The sequence below is a fragment of the Ascaphus truei genome, chromosome 20 (genome assembly GCF_040206685.1).
Source record: "Ascaphus truei isolate aAscTru1 chromosome 20, aAscTru1.hap1, whole genome shotgun sequence".
Classification (NCBI taxonomy): domain Eukaryota; kingdom Metazoa; phylum Chordata; class Amphibia; order Anura; family Ascaphidae; genus Ascaphus; species Ascaphus truei.
Genome location: NC_134502.1, coordinates 5,914,969 through 5,937,656, shown reverse-complemented (window position 1 = coordinate 5,937,656; position 22,688 = coordinate 5,914,969). Strand labels below are relative to the sequence as shown.

Here is a 22,688-nt window from a genome sequence, read left to right as displayed (position 1 = left end):
CCTTAGGGTAATACTTAATAATTATTAACACCCAATTAGTAATAATAATTATTAATACTTAATTATTAACAACTATTAATACTTACTAATTAATAATAATTATTAAGTATTAATAAGTTTTATTAATAATTACGTATTAATAATTATTACTAATTGGGTATTATTAAATTTATTAAAAATTTTAATTATACCATTTCATACAGTAATTGAACCCAGGACCCTTTCATATGTTGGTTAAGAGTTCTACCACTACACCACGGAAGCTGTGTGATGTCATAGACATCTAGAAATAGACCCCAAGGACCGCGTTATAACGGGGTTCAGCTGTATAAGGGAGAAGTGAATTATATTAACTTTTCCAGAGGAGATAGGTGAGGTGACTTCTCAAGATGGCTGCTGGCTGAAAGAGACAGTATGCTTGCCTGTTCAAGAAGGAAATATGTCATGGAGAAACCAACAGCCAGGGATCTTGGAACATACCAAATTAGAGCCAGTACAGTAGTTATCCTTTACTGACCATGCTCTGTCTGGACCTGTGTGTATTATTATATCTTCTCTCTGTGTTTCTCTGCATGTTCTTGTTTTACTGTCTCTTTATAATTATTGATATTACAGAATAAATTGCTCTACGTGAATGCTGAATGGGATTCTCTCTGTCTCAGGTACCTATAAGGTGTGAGGATGTTGCTGTCTATTTCTCTATGGAGGAGTGGGACTATATAGAAGGACACAAGGGGCTTTACAAGGACGTAATGATGGAGAATTACAAGTCCCCCAAATCTTTGGGAATCCCATTAAACAGGAGTTCAGGTAGAACTATAAGAAAAAAATTGGTGTAAATAGCGCTAAAAGATGTTAAAAATAACAATACAGTGTATGTGATATGTGACCCTGCACAAAATATTTTAACTAGGCTGCCAGGTGATACTAACTCCAAGACACAGTTAGTAAAACAAAACACAAAATAAACAATACAAACCGGCGCCGATATAGTCCAAAGGTGAGTATTAAAGTCCAATGGTATTAAAGTCTCTAATGGTAGATAACTGTTGGTATGACTTCCCAGCTTTTCTTCAAGATGTTACTCCATACATATAATGCAGAAAGAAAATAGACAAAGAAAACACATCATTGTGCAAACATGCAATAATGTAACATGCAGGACAAACATGGCAAGACAAACACTACATGAAACAAGCAAGGCTGACTAATACTAAAGAATTAGTTTATTACACACAATAAAAACTGTAGCAGATGTGGGATCCGGTGTGTTAAAACCAGAATCCTACTTACAGAACTGCCACAGATCATAAGCAGAGGTATGGGTAGACGGTGACCAGCTGCAGCTCCGTCCGAGCACGTGACATCCAGGGGTCTCCTTCGCTCCGCAACCGGAAGTGCGTCGCTCCAGGCGTTGGGCAGTTTTCTTGTTACTCTCAGACTGAGGCAGAGGACTTGCAGTATGTTGCCACAGTAGTCATTTGGAGAAAAGATTTTGGCGATTCCACCCGCCCCTAGTGACGTGTTTCCGGCGGCAGGCTGATTGACGGTTCATGGAGAGCTCCGGAGTCGCCTGGAGCGACGCACTTCCGGTTGCGGAGCGAAGGAGACCCCTGGATGTCACGTGCTCGGATGGAGCTGCAGCCAGTCACCATTCACCCCCACCTCTGCTTATGATCTGTGGCAGTTCTGTAAGTAGGATTCTGGTTTTAACACACCGGATCCCACATCTGCTACAGTTTTTGTGTGTAATAAACGAATTCTTTAGTATTAGTCAGCCGTGCTTGTTTCATGTAGTGTTTGTCTTGTCTTGTTTGTCCTGCATGTTACATTATTGCATTTTTGCACAATGATGTGTTTTCTTTGTCTCTTTTCTTTCTGCATTATATGTATGGAGTAACATCCTGAAGAAAAGCTGGGAAGTCATACCAACAGTTATCTACCATTAGAGACTTTAATACCATTGGACTTTAAAACTCACCTTTGGACTATATCGGCGCCGGTTTGCATTGTTCATTTCAGGTAGAACTATGTTTTTAAAAAGTTCATAGCTTCCTGCTAGATTCAATAGAAGTGACATACAGACAAACTCACGTGTAACAAAAATGGTAGAGATGAAAATAAAAAAGGGACGAGAACAAAAAAGAAACAATAGTGCAATTTGTTTCCAAACGTTAACCAGTGTATTAACTAACATCCAATGGTTGCACTCACGTTTGGGAAGTTCTTTTAAGCATTTAGCCTTTGAGGAGTCTCTCATTTAGCTCTCCCATCGATCACTTTCCTGCACAAATCCTCTAGGGTCGCTCAGGCTGCAGACACAGCTTCCCTATAGTGTAGTTCGGATTCCACCCTCAAACCTACCTGTCGATATGCTCCATCGGCGTGTGGTTGCACATGGGCACTCAGTCCTTCTCGTGCAGGAAAGTCAATGGGGGCTGGGTAATGTCCTCTGTTTACTCGGCTATCTCCATCCTACACATTTCGCCGGGGTACTCGGCTTCATCAGGGAAGCCACAGGGTTGCACTACTACTAAATCCAGCTGGAAGCTATGAGCTCTTATGAACTTTTTTGGACTTATTTGCTTATCCTCCAGTGGAGGATGGATATTGAGTTGCTACACCAGCTGATTTATTGCTTAAAAGCTATCAATTGTTGTTTTATTTAGCTGTGTTTTCTTGGAGTTTTTATAGATGTTTTTCACAATACATACATTCACCAGCATAATATATTTATATCATATATACTTTTTTAAATATTAATGCATTTGTTAATAATTTAGTATTTAGTTGAGTAGCGCTTTTTGAATAGTTGTATATACAACTATGTTTGTTTGTTATGGACTTGAACCAAAATATCCCACTGAAGGTTGATGCCAATTATGTAAAAGATATCAGCAGAGACACAAGTTTGCAGTCTCTCTCTCTCTGCTGTGTTAGGAGAACACCGTCCCAAGTGTATTAAAATGGCGATGTAAACCTTGTGGGTAAAAAACTCAATTAAAATGTTTTTCCATCTTAATTTATATGTGAATCCTATGAAGATATAATTTTGAGATGGGACAAATCCATAAAAGATTCTTAAGAATGAATATACATTTTTACAATATCTTTTAACTGCTACAATGTATTGTGTAAATGTATACACATCTGTTTAATCCTCTATTAGAACTAACAGGCCTCCACTATGAAAATCTAGATATTGTATCAATTAAAGAACAGAGAGAGGATGAGAGAGGCGAAAAGGACATTCAACCGGGGCAAATCCACCCAGACACCAGTGCAGGTGAGTAACATACAGGATAATAATCTCCATGGAACACGGGTCAGAATTAGTAAATAGTCTCCCTGAGTTCTTAAATGTTTAGTTCATGTGACTGTTTGACTGTTTAAAAAACTTTAAAATGGTTAGTATTTATATTCCAATGTTAATTTCTAGTAAGGCCATTTTAATAAAAAATGTTTTAGGGAAAAAAAGAGAAAATGTATTCAGTTTACCGTTATTGTATTTTCCGGGTCTCCACTCACTGCAGTGGGTACTAAATGGGATAGTTCCTCCCCTTCAGCCGTAGTAGGACAGGAAACTCTTCTGCAGGTCCTATTATATAAGTCCCTCACCTTACCTGTAGGACAGACTTCGGTTTCTCCCATGGATGTAAAAATACATCTGAGATACCTTAATATAGAGAGGCTAGGAATATGAAGGAAGGATTATTACTTAATTTAAATGAAATGGGAAATACTTTTTGGAAGGAAATCGGAAACTGGTCATAAACTGCTTTATCCTGGTGAAACGTCAGAGCCTGGAGATCACCCACTCTTCTCGATGATGTGATTGTCTTCCTGGTCAACAGAATTTGCTGCAGCCTCATGTGACCTCTACTTGTTTGGCACGTGAAACGCATAGAGGTCACGTGAGGCTGCTACGTGAACTTCCAGTTGGTGAGAGATGGGCATGGGAGAGTGAAGGTTTTTTTTTCAGCGTGAGCGAGCATATCGGGTCCAGACCCACGTCATCTATTGCACCCAGCTGACAACCGGAGCTCTCCGTCACCACTCTCCACTTAGGACAATTGTATGTTTACGTCATTTTACTAATTGTGCTATTTGTAATTTCCATTGTGTGATTTTTATTTATTTTTGCCATTGATATTGGTTTTAGTGTTGTTGTTAAACCCCTGTGGGTTTTTACTTAATGCGTATCCTTGCTACTCGGTGCATCTTTCTGCCTATCTTTTTCTCTTCATCTAATCCCACCTGTTTGGATGAATCCCAATATGCGACCCCCAAATGTTGCTGAAATACACCGGACCCCTCTGAAGAAGAGTCTTTTTGTCTAGACTTGTTTGTGACTGTGACGGTAAGGGGTAACCATGTTATACAATAAAGGTTTAAGTCCATCTGCGGTCCCTGGCAGCCTCCTAGCAACATAAACCAGGGGCCAGGATGATACATGTAAAAATAAAGTGACCCCTGCTTTTCCTGTTTACATGTTCCCTTTACCCCAGACTCATGAAACTTTGTGTAAGTTTTAGGTGGGATATTTGGGTAGAAATGCAATCCTTTTGTTTGCAGGAGTTTGGGGGCTGGAGCTAGCGATAGTCTCCTAATTCTCCACAGCGAGCAGGCATGATTTGCATGCACGCAGGGTGAATTACACTCGGGCTGCCCAGTGTTCCCCAGACTGCTGGTTTTCGAGCCCAGATATCTCAGTTTTATGTCCCTAACAGCTATGAGTCTCCCCGAGGTTCCCCATGTATTAAAATGTGTTTTATAAATTTCTCTATGCAGTCAGACCGGGCATCTGCTTAAGGTGCCAGCATGCCTGCATAGAGTCCGTAGTTCAAAGAGGAGACGGATGTTGAGAGGTGTCGGGGTGCTATGTTGCTGGGGCTGGGCAGAGTACTGAGTCCGGAGAACAGAGACCCCATGCGGGGAGGACACTCTGGTCTGTTCAGTAGGTGGCAATGGGTTGACTGGGGGAAGCGGCAGAATGTCGGCACGTTTCCCATTGATCAATTCATATGTCCCGCCCACGGGCATACAGAGCCATCTTGGTACGCCCCCTCCTCTAACATCAGCCAAAGCACAAGCTCCAATTCCTATTGGCTGGTTGTGACGGTGAAGGGGTAACCAGGCCATCAATAAAAGTATTATGCCGGCTGGTTACCTCTGAGCCCCATTTCAGGTTTTAGAGTGTCTGCTCTTCAACCTGTGTATTGTGCCTGCAATGAATGTAGCTGTATGACAATAAAGATTTTATGTGTGTTTTACCTTTCCAGGAGTGCTAACCAGTGGAGATTCTCAGGCTACGAGTTTCAGGGGGAACTTTGCGGTAAAAGTGTTGTCAGAATGTGTCTAGGTAGAAGGGGTCCAGGGTTGCTGGTTACCCCAATAAATGTATCTGGGAATCAGGTCAGAGTCCTGGGGACATATGTTGAAAACAGTTACGCGACTCCACGCCAGGTCTCCCTGCTTCAGCACACACCAGAAAGGTAAATGACGGCATAGGGATTTATGTATCCTGGGTACTGTCAAGGTTCCCTGAGTTAGTGAGGGTTCCCCAGTATATGCCCAGGTACCCCAGAATCAGTATAGAGGTACTGGGGGGTTTCTCCAACTGTATATTAAGTTGCGAGGGGTTTTTGAAACCTAAGTCCTAGTTTCAGTAAAGGAAAGAGATACAGCCCTGAGAGTGTAAATAAGCGTTTTTTGATTCTAAAGAAAATTCTTTTTTTTGTTAAAGGGAAGGAGCCACAGCTCTGAGATTGAAGCTAAGCATCTTTTCATTTCACTGTGGGACGTATGAGAAATATTTCCCATTTTTCTTCTGTTTCATAAAATGTTTAATAGCCAATGTGGCTATAAGGTTTTTACAGTCTGTCAGGTTTGCAGTGTTTGGGGGATATGGCTATTGGATATAAAAGTATATAGTCCCCTTCTACCCCTCAAAGCCCAAAAGACATAGCCAAGGTAAAAGTGTAAAAGTATATTTTTATTAAACTGTGATGTTGGTAAATGTATAATACTTATAAGCTGGGACTTTTAAAGACGGTACTCTGAGGGGGGCTAGTGGGCTACCAATTTGTGGTGCCACTGAGTCTGCCTGTCCGTACTTGAAAGCTACAGATGCTGCCAGAGGAGTTACAGCAATTTGGGCAGGATAGTTGAGTGGAGTACACACGTCCGGGAAGCAATGCAAGCCATCGCGGCTAGCATTAGCCTTCCCAGGCTTGGAGGCACCTAACACAGCGGGGGGCTTCTGAATAACAAGTGGCTAAGGTGGCAAACTCGCCCATGCCATTGTTACAGTCAGAAGAACTGCTTGCCCGGCTTTAGAAGACTGGCAGCCCTCTGATTGGATGGTTGTAATGTTTCCAGACTCGGATTGGTTGTAGTATTTCATGAATGAATATGAAATACTATAAGAAGCCGAGCAGCCAATCCGGACCGCAGATTCTAAGCGCCAAAACAGCAGCAGCAAATTTGAACTCACCAAAAAATGCTCTTGGAGAAATAGCAGTGACCGGCTTCAGAGATTTTCATGTCAAGAAATTTTCTAAGTCCCACTTTTCGGGGCCAAATTCTGAGAAGAGAACGTAGCGGTCGTGGCTGGAGCTACACGCCGAAAAGAGTACCAAGACATTTGGTACTATCTCCCGGTCAAGGGATTTTGGCATCTCCGGAAGAGATACAGCGGTGGCGTCTGGAAACTCATGCCAATTTGAGTTCCAGGACTTTTCGAGCTGAGTCCCGGTCAACCTAAAGACTTTGTTTTATGGACTATTTCAACTAGGAAAGTTTAGTTTTGTAGCCCAGACCCCCAGTAAGTGTGTTTTCTCCTGTATATTGTAATCCATTGTGTGTATGTCTGTTTCTAAGGAATAAATCGCAATTTGTTTTACTACTTGGTTTTGCTCAGTGATATGATCCCGGTATAAAGGTGTAAATCCCTGGTCGATGAAGCTAGGGCGGGCTTTTCAAAGTTGCTCTGTTAAAAATAGCAGAGCAACCGGTTTCATTTTGAATCTAGGAAAGTCTGTCTTGCAGAGAATAAGTCAGATGCGAAGACCAAGTTCTCATTTTAGAAAGTAGCGGTCGCCGCTAAGGTTTTTAACCGAAAAGAGGACCTGGAGAGACGTGTTGATTTCCTGGTCAGGGTAAGACTACCGAAGAAGGGGCCCTGCACCTAGTTTAGCCCAGATTTCAACCCCAGCACCTAGTAAATGTGTATATTTCCTGTATCTTTGTATTTCACTGTGTGTACGCGGGTTTACCTGAATCAACCTCATTTTATTCCTCGACTGTGTTTTGCCTAGTGAATGATCCCGGTATAAATTTGTTAAAAGTCCTGGTCTCCCGTGATAATGACTGTGTCCTTTTGGGAGACTTCTGGCTTGCATGCTCAAATTGCATTATTTTCCCTGACTTTCTAAGTGCCTCCGCATACCACAAGCATAATAGAGGCATTCCGTCGCTGTTGCGACTATGACGTCATCGCACATGCCGCTTAAAGACATGGTGACCACTTCCGATCCTCAGCACTCACGTGGGATGCCATTACCAAACCTTTAAGGCCTTCCCTGGCCTTGTGTTTCACTGATTATGTTCCAGAACACAGACACCAGCAGGTGCTTCAGGTGGGAGAGGCTGACGACTCCTGAATTGAACTGCACGGTGAGTCCTATTTCAAAATAACCAAACCTACTGCTACGCTGTAGGAAAGAGAAAATACTGTTCTTGCATGTAAGGTGAGAGTCTTATATACAGTACTAGTACCTACAGAAGAGTTTTCTGTCCAACAGCGGCTACAGGTGAGGAGCTATCCAATTTGGTACCCACTGCCATGTGGAAAACAGTAAAGCACATTAAGTAGAATATGTATTAAATATGAGAAAGTCAATGAAATTAGAAAATGTAATTGGTATTGAATGATTTGAGCAGGTGAAGTTAAAGATGAAATTGTACCACGGGCTGAGCAAACAGAGGATCCGAGTGTGAAGAGTCATCTGGAAGCTCAGGAGATGGAAAGCCTTGAAGGTACCAGCACAGGTGAGTAGAACACGTGTGAAGAAAGGAGATCAGGGCCCATATTTCATCCATGTGCAGAGAAAAATGATTACAATTCAAATTTATGTGTAGGTATATTCTCAAGGAAATTATGTCGTGCATCAGTATTAAAAGTAATTAGGAAAAATTCCTTAGGATTCCTTATTTTAACCTTTAGAATACTCTAATAATATATCTGCTACGGCATACCTGTTATGCCATACTTTAGGTCCTCGTGTCATTCCAGGTAAATCATCCTTAATATGCTAGTTTTCTCTGGGTTGATCAGAGCCCCCTCTGCTTTTGTTTGTCACTTTGGTTGAGATCCCCGGACATGTGATTGCTACCAATGGGGAACGTGACACCGGGACGTCCTGTGGCCCATCTTTAGGAGCATCACCTTTACCTTACAGGGTGGTGATATTATTTAGAAGCATGGGGTGGAGCCTTTTTTTCTATTTCTTTTGTTTCCATATTCAAGTTCTGAATTGTCTTTGTAATGATTACATATAGAGATAGTTCAGCCAATACATAAAGTGGCATAGAACATAATAACCAACCTCGAAAGTGTTGTAACTATAAAGCCAACACCCCTCATTGTCAATTGATGCTCATAGTGAATTAAATGTTAGATTATACAGTATTGTTATGATACACTCACTGTGCATTTCCTTCCAACAGATGTATCCATGAGCTGGATCCACACTGCAGCGTGTTCAACAGATAGAACAATGGAAAATGTCAACTTCCCCTCAGAGGGGAAGTGTCATAAATGCAATGTATGTGGGAGACACTTTGCTAACAAATCTCATCTTATTGTACATCAGAAAACACACACAGGAGAGAAGCCTCATAAATGCAAGGAATGTGGGAAACAGTTTACTTTCAAATCTAATCTTGTTAAACATCAGAAAACACACACAGGAGTGAAGCCTCATAAATGCAATGAATGTGGGAAACAGTTTACTTTAAAATCTAATCTTGTTGATCATCAGAAAACACACACAGGAGAGAAGCCTCATAAATGCAATGAATGTGAGAAACAGTTCAATCTCAAATCTAATCTTGTTAGACATCAAACAACACACACAGGAGAGAATGCTCACAATTGCAATGAATGTGGGAAACAGTTTACTTTCAAATCTGATCTTATTGTACATCAGAAAACACACACAGGAGAGAAGCCTCATAATTGCAATAAATGTGGGAAACCGTTTGCTAACAAATCCAGTCTTCTTGTACATCAGAAAACACACACAGGAGAAAAGCCTCATAAATGCAATGAATGTGGGAAACACTTCAATCTCAAATGTAATCTTGTTGCGCATCAGAAAACGCACACAGGAGAGAAGCCTCATAAATGCAATGAATGTGGGAAACAGTTTTCTTTCAAATCTCATCTTATTGTACATCAGAAAACACACACGGGAGAGAAGCCTCATAAATGCAATGAATGTGGGAAACACTTCACTCGCAAATCTAATCTTGTTGCGCATCAGAAAATACACACAGGAGAGAAGCCTCATAAATGCAATGAATGTGGGAAACAGTTTACTTACAAATCTTATCTTATTGTACATCAGAAAACACACACGGGAGCGAAGCCTCACAAATGCAATTAATGTGGTAAAGACTTTCAAATGTAGTCTTATTGTGCATCAGAAAACATACACAAGAGAGAGTGTGTACTGACTGTAGCAAACGGTTTACTCACAAATATACAATTGTGTGAAAAAGAAGGTACACCCTCTTTGAATTCTATGGTTTTACATATCAGGACATAATAACAATCATCTGTTACTTAGCAGGTCTTAAAATTAGGTAACTATTACCTCAGATGAACAACAGCACATGACATATTACACCGTGTCATGATTTATTTATCCAAAATAAAGCCAAAATGGAGAAGCCATGTGTGAAAAACTAAGTACACCCTTACTGCTTCCATAGGAATTAAGATGCTAAGTAGCAGGCAGGTGCTGCTAATCAAATGCCCTTGAATAATTGACAAAAACAAACAAAAATGCCCAAAGCTACTTCCAATGTGACAAAAATACACAGTGCAACACCTATATATTCCCTTGAAAAAGGGTAATTTAGTTTAACCCTTTGGCCAAAGCATTGTAAGCCTGCGAGCCACATCAAGGCAGACCCTGTTCGCATGTCCTAACACTCCCTGGGTTCAAATTCTTGTAAACCTGTATAATTACAATAAGAAAGATCTACATTGGATCTGTCATAACCTGGCAAAATGAAACTGACCTGCCAACTTGGAAAGTTGGGAGGGGCAAGTTTAAATATTGGGGCGGAAGGGCCACCACCCTCCCAAAAGCAGCTGAGACCAGCTGCACATAGTTAATATGCACACAAATACCCAACAAGCTCAGAGAAACCCCAACCATTACCACATAATATATATGTATAGAAGTGTCAAAAGGAGTGCTAGTGGGCGTGGCAAAATGTATACAACAAAAACAAACAAAAATGCATAGTTAATATAGCAGTAATTGCTGCTAAAGGTGGTTCTACTAGCAGACGATAGTTATTATGTCCTGATATGTAAAATCATAGAATTCAAAGAGGCTGTACTCTATTATACATCAGAGCTTACACACAGGAGAGAAGAAGCCCTAATTTATGAAGTGAATGTGGAAAACATTTTGCTACCAAATCTTGTTATACTGTACATCAAAGAAACCACACAGGGTAGAAACGTCATATGTTCACTGACTGTGGGAAACACTTCTAGTAAGTCCGCTCTTAGGCTGCGCTTATAGTGCGGGCGACGGCGATGCGACAGGTGACATCACCATTGATTGGTTCAGAGGCTATAACATGTGGCGATAGCCTCTGAAAAAGCAAATTTTAGCGGCTTCCAAATTTTTGGTCGCACCGTCCTTACTATAAGCGCTTGCGACGGCGACAATGCTTTTGTTTTCAGACGATGTCGCGTTGCTGTCACTATAAGCGCAGCCTTAATCGACATCAGATAATTCATACAAAATAAAAGCCTTATGCTTGAACTTTGTGTGGGAATTGCTTTACTCTGGTCAAATCTTCTTCAACACCAGACAACGCATACAGAAGAGAAATAATGTGTGCCATAAATGTGGGAAATACTTTGCTTCCAAATTCTAATTTTACAGTATGTCAGAGAATACACAAAGGAGAGAGAGTTACGTTCAATATTTTTAGGAAAGCCACTTTTTATTGCATCAAAATTCACAAAAAATTTTTTCCCTAAATGTGGGAAATGCTTTTCTGAAAACTCAAGTCTTACACACCAGACAAACTCATACAAGAGAGAAGTGGAACTTCCCATGGCATATTATTTCCCCCTCACCTTGAAAGTCTTGTCACACACCAGCAAACACATGGAGTAGAATCTGTGTGATTGTCCCACGTGGGAAAAACTTTATTGATAAAATATTTCTATGCATCAAAAAAGCCACATAAAATGAAAGACTTGCTAGTAAACCCACACATGGATCACAGAAAACCTGTTCATGATAGGAAACCCTGTATTTATTTATTTATTTATTTATTTTCTCGAATGTTCAATGTGCACTTATTTTCTGCAAAAATGTACTGATTAACAAGAAATAAAGAAAATGTTTGGGAATTGTTCCTTTTTGTTTTGAACTCAAAGTTGTAGGCACTGGATTAGTCCTAGAGAAATGTAGATATTAGATTGTGAAAGCAATGTAAACTGTCAGCAATACCGGCCAGAAACTCAAGTTGGCAATTGTCGGCATATTACATTATGTAACTGATTTACAACTAGGGAGAAACCTAGACAGAGCAAATAAGGAGAGACCTAGAGGAAGCATAAAAAGAGGATAAGGAAACGAAAATCATTTTTTCAAACCAAGTTCTCTAATACAAATGTGATAATAAATAACAGGGGAGTCCCAGCACTCTCTGACTAAGAGAAATTGTGACACTATGGATTATGCCAATAGTATAGTAAATTTAATGTAAATGCAAGATAATGCTTGGAGTGATATGGCGCAACGCAAACACTCTAAAGATGCATATAAATTATAGGGGGTGCTAAACACAGGGACATGGGGTGACAAGAGACACGGAAAGTGGGGGGGAAACAAAACTAACGGGGAGGGTAATCAGGGGGTCAACATTTCGGGGGGTGACCCCTTCCTCGGGCCCGTTCCCTCAGGTCTGAAAAGACCACAAGGTACTTCCCTTGACCCTTTACACCCCAGTGACCAGCAATCATATATAAACATTGGGACATCTTAAAAATGGACCATAGTTTAGAGAAATGTGTCCAACAAGGGCCTCGCTTTGTATACAGAAAGGCGAAAACTATTGCCTCCTATGTCTCTCCCAGTTATGTAGTCTCCCCCACTGTGAAAAACACCAATACTTTTTATACAAAAGGTTCCTTTAGATGTGGTGGTTGTGGCATATGTCGATACATGTTATCGTCTTCCCAATTTTCAAGTTCACATACTTCTAAGTGCTTCAAACTTTCCCATTACCTCCTTCATCAACTGTAACACACAATTTGTTATATACAGTACCTGTTAACATGTCGTTGTGGGGCAAACTATGTAGGAAGAACTACACGGGCGCTTAAAGTCAGGATCATGGAACACCTCAGACTAATTAAAAAGCTAGACTGCTCTCACCCGGTGTCGAAACATTTTACAGAGTGCAAGGAAGGAGGGATGTCCTCCGATATCCGCTTCTGGTCCTGAGGTGGCAAGTGTAGGCTCTCCCATGGATGTCTCTATGTGGGATAGCTCCAGGGCTCTGCTTGGCTCCTCTGTGTGTGCCAGTCGCACATGGGTGAACGGCCTCGCAGCTAGTGATTGTTGCCCCTGATGGGGTTTCCCGGATCGGTCCCGGTCCGGAAAGTCTGGCGTCAGATGTCCGACCTTGTTGCAAGTAAAACACCACCTCTCGTGTCTAAACTCTGCAGCTTTGGGTGTGTTGCCGTCTGCTGCAGGCTTGTGGGTCCACCGAGGGGTGGGTTTGACTCCCTGTGGCCGGAGTGGCCACATCTTTGGGAGCTGCTCTCATTTATCAGAGCCCTGCTGGCCACATACTCATCCGCCATCCTCACAGCATCCACATGGGTTTTTTTGTTTGTGGTCAAAACCCCATACCCTCACGTCCGAGGAAAGCTGCTGCAGTAGCTGCTCCTGGAACATCAAGTCCAGTAGTGTGTGGAACTTGGTGATCCCGTACCCCTCCACCAACTCGGTCTCCTGCAAAGCCATAGTCTACATAGGATTCTCAAGAGTACTTCTCCTCAGTCCGGAACTTGCCCCGGTAGGCTTCTGGGGTGAGGGCATACTCGGTGAGCAGTATAAACTTTACATGACTACAGTTATCGGCATCCATTCATGGAATACCCTGCACAGTTTGCTTGGCTTTCTTGCATAGCAATGGACGCAGTCTCAGCACCATGCCCCAACTTTGGACCCTGTATCGGAGACACTGCTTCTCAAAGTAATTTAGAAATGCAGCTATTTCATCCATGCCATCCACAAGCTTGCTGAAGCTTGAATATCCTGTTCCCCGTTGACAAGATAGGGATGTGGGACTTTGCCATGCACTACGGCCAGCATCTGTATCCGCTCCGCTGCGTTAGCCTTCTCTCCCCATGTGGTCAGGAGCGCTGGGAGCCCAGTGGCGGTAAGTCCAGTAGCCGCAGTGACTACCTCCTCTGCACCCGCTGGCGCCAATCCACCATTATTCAAGTGGTCACTTGCTCCCTCCCCATGTCCTTGCAGCGCTGGAGCTGGATCGACCTCCTGCACTCCGGGCTGACTGGTGTTCGCTGCCACAGCAGCTAGGGGACCAGGCCCCTCCATTTGGAGCCAGTCTGGCTTCGTGACTCTCCAAGTCCTCCTCCAGTTGCGTCTTCGATAGACCGTCCGTCGGCAACCCATAGCATTCACATCTCTCCACGATCCGAGCTCGGTCCCAGGATCTGAACCTTCCTGAGTGGTTACTCATGTTGGGATGTGTAGCACAGGGGTATGGGCAAAGGGCAAGGTGAATTATCTCGTGCTTCTTGTGAAGTGTGTGTAAGTTACCACTTGTCTGGAGAGCTCGCAATCTACGAGTTTCTCCCACTATGTTATAGAATCCCGCAGGAGACTATACCATAGGCTCAGTCAGCATCCCACCGCTGCTACCAGTAAATATAAGCCTGTCACGGTAGACCAAGTCTTATCAACACATTAACACTGGGATTCTGCGCTGAGCACACAAGATGAGTAAAATAAATTGTAATTTATTTATTTTCAGACAAACACACAAATCTTCACAATATACACTTAATAAAACACTTACTGGGATGGGGAAACAAACTCAAATGTCCTTGGAACGAAACAAAGTCTCTGGGCACCCATGTAAACATGCAAGGGGGTGCGCACAATGATCCGTGTAGCAGTTCCTGGCTAGGGGTACAAGTTGCCACCCCTATATTTCCACCAAAAGGAAAACGTTTGTTCAGTCCTTACAGGGTTCGTTCGGGAACCCTTAGCTCTAACGAATTCCAGAAGAAGCGGATGATCCTTGGTTACGATATTATTAACCCCTCACAGTCCGGAACCGCTGACGCTGGAACTTGGTCAAACCTTAGATGAATCAGGTGAATCTGACTGGGACTGGGCTGCAGGCATTTTTATAGGGTTAAGGGTCCTATTCAGGCATACCCCGGTTTAAGGACACTCACTTTAAGTACACTTGCGAGTAAGAACATATCGCCCAATAGGCAAACGGCAGCTCGCGCGTGCGCCTGTCAGCACGTCCTGAACTGCAATATCGGCTCCCTACCTGTGCCAAAGCTTTGCGCAAGGGTGGAGACTATAGAGCCTGTTACAAATGCGTTATTTACATCAGTTATGCACGTATAGGATGATTGCAGTACAGTACATGCATCGATAAGTGGAACAAAGTTAGTGCTTCACTTTAAGTACATTTCCGCTTTACATACATGCTCTGGACCCATTGCGTATGTTAATGCGGGGTATGCCTGTACCTAACATATGCATCCAATCCTCTTGTGGGAATAATTTTCTCCACCTACAGGGGCGGCCGATCTGAGTCTAAGTCGGCTAGATCCGCGGCTTTCAGATTATCCCGATTAGGTGCGTTTTTTTGTCGTTTTCGCACGGAGTGATATTAGCATTTTATTCTCGCTGTCTGCAATACTGCAATGCTGTGGAAAAACTCAGGGGGGCGTTTGCGAGCTGTTGTCTTGGAAGTCTAATACCTTCGCGGTTCAACCTACTGTACGTCAGTACACAGTCTGTGTGTGCGCGCGCGCAGTAATTGTAAATTTGCATATTTAAAGTATACATGCATTTGAAGTGCTGTTCTGCTGTACAGTATGTCTCATTTGAAAATTGTTACTGTAACAGTGTCACATTTCTGCATATACAGCGCTCTCCCCTCGCTCAGGATAATTAACTGCACTGCATGGTATTTCAACTTCTTATCTTCTGTGCAATGCAGTACATCTCTCCCACACCATTCTTTTGAACGTGTGTCTGGTTTCAATCACATTCCTGCTTGACAGCAGGAATTTACTGCGCATGCGCCTGTAACTTCGCCCACCACTGCTTGCTTGCCTGAGTGACCAAAACAAAATAAAAAAAAAAAATTATTGTAATTTTTTTTTCTCCACAAACCAAACCATTTTTTTCTCCACAAGCCTGCCAAAACCATCTTACTGTATTACGATATTCAATCTGTGCTGTAGCTTTTGACTGCGACACTGTGTGTTTGACTGCACATGGTTGATTTGTGTGCTTTTTACGTACTGTATTTCGGGGTGTATTATTATGATGAACTGCCTTTTGAAATTAAAGTATGTCTTTAGCTTTGAACTTCATGCAGCTGTACAGTATCTGTAGCCCTCTCCCCCACGAACGCTAGCTGAAGGATTTGAAATTCCACGGAGTCGTTAATTTTCTGAATCTTGCCATTGTTTTCTTAATCCGTCCATAGCCGAGCTTCAAAGCCTCACTGCTCCTGCGTGTAATTCTCTTTGAGATGGGAGCTAGCTGCTTACTGCGCATGAGTCACCCAACTCCCCCCCCCCTCCACAGTCGTTAATTTTCTGAATCTTGCCATTGTGTTCTTAATCCGTCCATAGCCGAGCTTCAAAGCCTCACTGCGCCTGCGTGTAATTCTCTTTGAGATGGGAGCTAGCTGCTTACTGCGCATGAGTCACCCAACCCCCCCTCTCCACAGAGTCGTTAAGTGCGTGTAATTCTCTTTGCGATGGGAATTTAGAGGCTTTGTTTACGGCAACGCTTTGGAAAATCCCTTCTTGAATTTGATTTGCACAGAGCATCACCTCTCTATGCGCCTGTATGTAATCCTCTTTCGGATGGGAGCTAGTTTATTCCTGCTCATGCGCCTGTAACTTTTAACTGTTATTTTATCCACACGCCTGCAAAAACAATCTTGGTATTACGATATCAAATCTGTGCGTTTGCCTGCACATGGTTGATTTGTGTGCTTTTTATGTACTGTATTTGGGGGGTGTAGGGATCAAATTACAGTATTATGATGAACTGCCTTTTGAAATTACTGTACTCTACAGCAGCGGTGCGCAAACTGTGGGGCGCGACCCCCAGGGGGGGCGCGACACTGCCGACGGGGGGCGCGGGGTTTACAGAGGCCCCGCGCGCTTCCCGAAGGCACTTAAATTAAGTGCCGGGGTAGCTTCAGGGCCTCTGTAAACCTAACTTACCGTGGCTCCGGCGGCTTCCTCCCTGCGTCGCCATGGCAACGCGGCATCAAAATGACGCTGCGAGGTCATGTGACGTCACGTTGCTATGGCAACGTGACGTCATTACGCCGGAGCGCGAGTAAGTTGGGGTTGGGAGGGGGGCGCGGGAGTGAGGGGACAGCCGGCAGGTGGGCGCAGGTAAAAAAGTTTGCGCCCCCCTGCTCTACAGTACAGTACTGTATGTTATTTCTTTGAACTGCTGCACGACTAATATTTCATCCCTCCCCCACGCACACACAAACTCTTATCGACTCTGCTCACTGCGCCTGCGTGTACTCTAATCCTTTTAGAGATGGGAGCTTGCTGCTTACTGTGCATGAGTCACCCAACCCCCTCTCTCCACAGAGTCATTACATTTCTGAAGTTAGTTAGTCATTGTGTTTTTAATCCGTCCCTAGCCGAGCGTCAATCGCCTCACACTGCCTGCGTGTACTCTAATCCTTTTAGAGATGGGAGCTTGCTGCTTACTGCGCATGTGTCACCCAACCCCCTCTCTCCACAGAGTCATTCATTTTCTGAAGTTAGTTAGTCATTGTGTTTTTAATCCGTCCCTAGCCGAGCGTCAATCGCCTCACACTGCCTGCGTGTACTCTAATCCTATTAGAGATGGGAGCTTGCTGCTTACTGCGCATGAGTCACCCAACCCCCTCTCTCCACAGAGTCATTAATTTTTTGTAAATATACGCCATTGTGTAATCCTCTTAGAGATGGGAGCTAGCTGATTAATGCACATGACTCACCCCCCCCCCAACCCTTTGAGGCTTAGTTTACGGTAACGCTTTGGAAAATCCCTTCTCGATTTTGAAATGTAATACTGATTTGCACAGCATTGTGAGAATTGAGAGTTAAAAAAACCATTAACTGATTAATGTTGTTTTGTCATTCATTCTTATTCATTGGTGTACTGAAGGGGTGGGGGGAGGGGTTGTGGTTGTTGTCAATGATTATGATTAGCAGGAATGTGGATAAATATTTATTTTATTTTATCAGGAACCAAAAAATACAAATATAAAAATAATCATGAATAATACATAATGCAGTCTTTATTAAGTTCTTCTGGCAGATTGAAATTGGATTAACATTTAGAAAACATTTGTAAAACATGGGGAAACATGAATAATGCACATTTATAAGAATATTATTTAATAATATATACTGTAATGTAATATATATATATATATATATATATAGTAATATTATTTTTTCCGTCTATCTTGTTCCTCATTCTATGTACAGTACAGTAGTTCATTGAGAGAGGAGAGGTTTTGTGTACATCATTACTGCTGTTTATATACTGTACATTTGACTGTACAAGCAGATTAGACTGGACACAACACCCCCACCTCCCCCCAGGCCACCCTTTTTTCCTGAAACGACAAGAAAACAAAAAATTAGTGCAGTTACTGTATGTGCATACTGTATTATGGCATTGTGTGATATGTAGTACTACTTTAGATGGCTGGTGCTGCTTTCTCTGAAAAGAAAAAAAAGAAAAGGGGGACTAGTCCACCTGTAGTCAGCTGATGAGGCTGGAAATTGCTTAGGTACATGCAAGCTTGATTGAAACTGCACGCGAAGTCCGACTCAGGCACAGGGTTGTCACTGACGGTGGGACCGTTATCGGAAGACGGTGCCAGTGCATTGCTTGGCAGCGACTGTCGTTTCTTAGTTGGTTTTAACACGACCCTTCGCCTTTTGCCGTCTGCATGATCATAGATACAGGAAAAAGCCGGTGATACACACCAATACCCTCCAACAAATTGTGGCTCAATACGATAAAAACAGGGATCGCTACATAACCTTTTCCTTATTGCACGCTTCCACGTATGAGGAGCTGGCGAAAATTTGTAAAAGTCAAAGTTTTCGATAAAATACTGATAAATTTGAACAACTGTTGCCATCTTATCATCTGTTGCATTAATCGCGGCCCATATCAAATACGCGTAACTTCTGTCGGGTTTTTGGAAAACAGGCTGCACTTCAACACTCATGGCGGGCGGCGGGTCTCTGGAGAATACTGTAACCGACACTGGTCTTTGTCTTTCTTTAATATGAAAAGCCTAAATTGATACATTTTTGCAACCTCTTCCTTCAGTCTCAAGGCCAAGTTACAATAGCACACTGTGGTATCTTTTTTAAACGAAACACCTGCAAGTCGACACATTACTTTAGCGCATGCGAATTACAATTCATGAATATCTGCCATCTGGCGGACACGCGAAGAATTGCAACCTATTAAATCCGAACCATTCTCAATAAACGCATCAACCGTGCGTCAACCGCGCATGACCCGTGGCTGAGAACGCAAAATGAATGCGGCATGCTCCGGGTGAAGTGCATCACATTCCAGGAAAATGCCAGGGAAAAAACGGCGATGTGTATCCCCGACTTGCCAGTACTTTGCAGAAAGGGCAAAAGTTGCGTCCCGGTTTGCACGGAGCAGGCGCTATCCTCACACCTCAGCTCCTTTGCATACCGGGACCATCCCCTTACCTGGCGACACTGAGTCTGGGGTTTGGCCACCAAGTTTGAAGTACCCATACTTTACACTGGTATCTGGCACTTACAATATCCTGGCCCTCCTAACACCTAGGATTGCTGAGGCTTTTCAACTCCGGACTTCTCATAGACATTGAGGCCCCAACTCTGCAGGGTGCCTCTGAAGTACGGAGATGAAAAATCCCTCAGTTCATTCAGCCTTAACATATTTGCATGTTAAAGGATTTATTCCCGGGCTGACAGAAAAAACTTTCTGTCTTTACATTTAAAACCATCAGTACAATACAGTTTATTAATAACATATGATCTGCTTGTGCCACTACTATAAAGTTTATATGTGTGTGTATGGTTTCTTTATTCCTAGCTGCACTCCAAAAATTAGAGTGCTAGTTCACTCCTAGCGCGAGTTAGCTTACTTAATTGAACGAGCTGAGATGTGGTTTGCGGTTTCACCTACTTCCCACGCCAATATACTTTCCCCCTTTCAAGTTAAGAAGCTAACAAAGTAACTGATACATTTTGACAGAAAAAGCACTTCAGCTAGACCGCAAACCATTAATTCAATTAACCTTGCGGTTACGAGGTATAGTGCTTAGAAAGCGATCCCTATAGTTCAAAGCGGCCACCCATGCATAGCCATGCTTCTTCCATCAGCACTTGGTTTAGCGCTTGCAGCTCCCCCTTGTGTCGCAAAACCAATTGGCACAGTTTACACACAGTTCTATGTCTGCAGCTATGGATTGAGCTGCAAAATGGGGACAATAAAGATGGTGTAGGAGAAAACATGTCAGTGTGGTGCACATACAGTTAACCCCTTCAGTCCCAATGCAATTTAGGGTTAATCAGCCAGGAATAATGCCTTTATTAGTGGCCTGATTAACCCCCTATCGCCACAATGACAGGACATTGTTTGGGCTCTGAAGAAACTGCAGCCCTATTTGTATGATCATGGCTACAAACGGTGTCGGGGGAGAATGGCAAGTTGTTGTCCTGGAGTTTTGCATTGCAGAAATTTTACTTTACTATTCAACACAAGAAAGGCAGCGAGAATGGAAATGCTGATGGACCTTCTCGACAGTACATTCCTTGCGAGCCAAAGTCCTCAAGAAGTGCCAGGCTGGTGGAGCCACCAGACAGTGTGACTGCCACTGAGCCTTCATCTTGAGGGGAGAGGTGTGGCGGTGAAGGGTTAACCAGGCTCACAATAAAGGTCAATAAAAAAAACTACTCTCAGCAATATGGGAATTCTCAAAGCTTGGCAAGGAGACCCAAAATAATGTCCATGAATGATATCTTGAATAGTATAGTATGGATAAAATAACCTAAGTCAAATAGCATATATAGCCAAAAAGAAATGAATTGTGCAAGTTACAGGGAATGATCAATATAATAGTTAAATCAGCAAATTATGACTAAGAGTATGACTAATTATGACAAAGAGTATGACTATCTGCACTGCACTCACCCTATCATTCCCATTTTCCATCACCTTCCTAAAATTCACAAATCCCTTCATGCACCACCCGGATGTCCCATTGTATCCAGTATAGGGTCACTGGGTGAACCCTTGTCCACTTACATTGATAATTATTTACAACCACTTGTCTATGCACTTCCTTCACATTTACAAAATACATCTCACCTTCTTACTTTATTTCAACACTATTTCTGGTCTCCCAATTTTCTATGGGTCACACTAGACGTATCCTCATTATACACCATCATTTCACACTCGGATGGTCTCCAAGCCACGAGACATTTCCTGGAACAGGATTCTCCTTTATCACTGGCACATATTTTTTATTTTAGACAGTTTACACTTTCTACTCACTCACAATTATTTTTATTTTTCAGGGGCCTTCTATCTCCAAACACGTGGGACTGCCATGGGTACATGCTTCACACCATCCTATGCGAATCTTTTCATGGGATGGTGGGAAGAGTCCCACGTGTTTGGAGAAAAGAGCCCATATCGTCACCACATACACTTCTATCGTCGCTATATTGATGATTTATTGTTGCTATGGAATGGTTCTGTCGAACAGCTGATGGCCTTCCTACATTATGTCATCAGTAACTCACTCAATCTCACGTTCACCCCACAACACCATTCACACCACATACATTATCTTGATAGGCCTAGACCAAATGATTCACACGGACATATTCCGAAAAGAACACTCCAGAAACACACGTCTTCACGCTCATAGTGCACACAGCCATACTCTATTCAGAGGAATACCATATGGCCAATTTATACGTTTACGCCGAAATTGTTCCAACCTTGAAGATTATCATCTTAGAGCTACAGAGCTCACAGATCGTTTCCTTGCAAGAGGATACAATAAAAAACACTAATTGAAGCTAATCAGAATGCTCTCAACCAAAATAGAGAGGAGTTGATGGATGGTGGTCGAGTCCCTGGGAAAATTACAAGAGCAGGACAAGATAAACACGTCTGACCTGGACCCTCCACACTTTATAACAACAATCAAGCATATGCAATCAAACAAATTATAAACAAACACTGGTCTATTCTTAACATTGACCCCCTTTTGAAAGATATCACAGCAACAAATCCAAAGTTTGTCTTCAAAAAATTACAAACATTGGGCAATATAATTTCTCCAAGTGTAATTAAAAATGACAAAACTCTTAATAAGAGGGAGTTCTTTCCAAAATTAACAGGTTGCTACCCTTGTAGTCGCTGTAAGATTTGTCCATATATACTTAAGACAAAAACATTCACAGATGCGGAGGGTACCAGGTCACACAATATAATTACATTTATCAACTGCAATTCAGAATTAGTTGTCTATATGCTTATATGTGGCTGTAACAAGAGATACATCGGTCTTACCACACGTATGTTTAAGATACAGATAATGGAGCACATGAGACTCATTTTAAAACGAGACCGTGTGCATCCAGTGTCTAAACATTTTGATGATTGTCAGAATGGTTCTCTTGTTAACTTCAAATGTATTGCCATTGAACATGTTCTTATCCACTGCCGTGGAGGTGATAGGACAAACGCTCTATGTAGGAGAGAAGCCCATTGGATATTTTCTTTAAACACCTTGATCCCTAATGGGCTCAATACCCAATGGGATTTGAAATATTTTCTTTAAATATTTTCTCTAAATATACGGTGTTCTATCCTCTCACAATATATATTTGCTTTGATTGGTCTCACAGGATCTGTTCACATATCATCAAAGAAAACCATCTGTTGTCTCTATCTGGTTAATTACGATAATGAGTTTGCAATATTTTCATCATTGAATTGATGCACTATTACCCAATATTCATATACTGCTAACACTCAAATGACGGATATGAAATAATCAGTGATAGAGTT

The 22,688-nt window shown here is 42.4% G+C and overlaps 1 pseudogene; it reads left to right on the top strand.

Moving 5' to 3' along the window:
• The window catches only part of LOC142471326 (uncharacterized), a 75,494-nt pseudogene extending 63,823 nt beyond the window's left edge, over window positions 1–11,671 (top strand).
• Window positions 11,672–22,688: the final 11,017 nt, after the last annotated feature.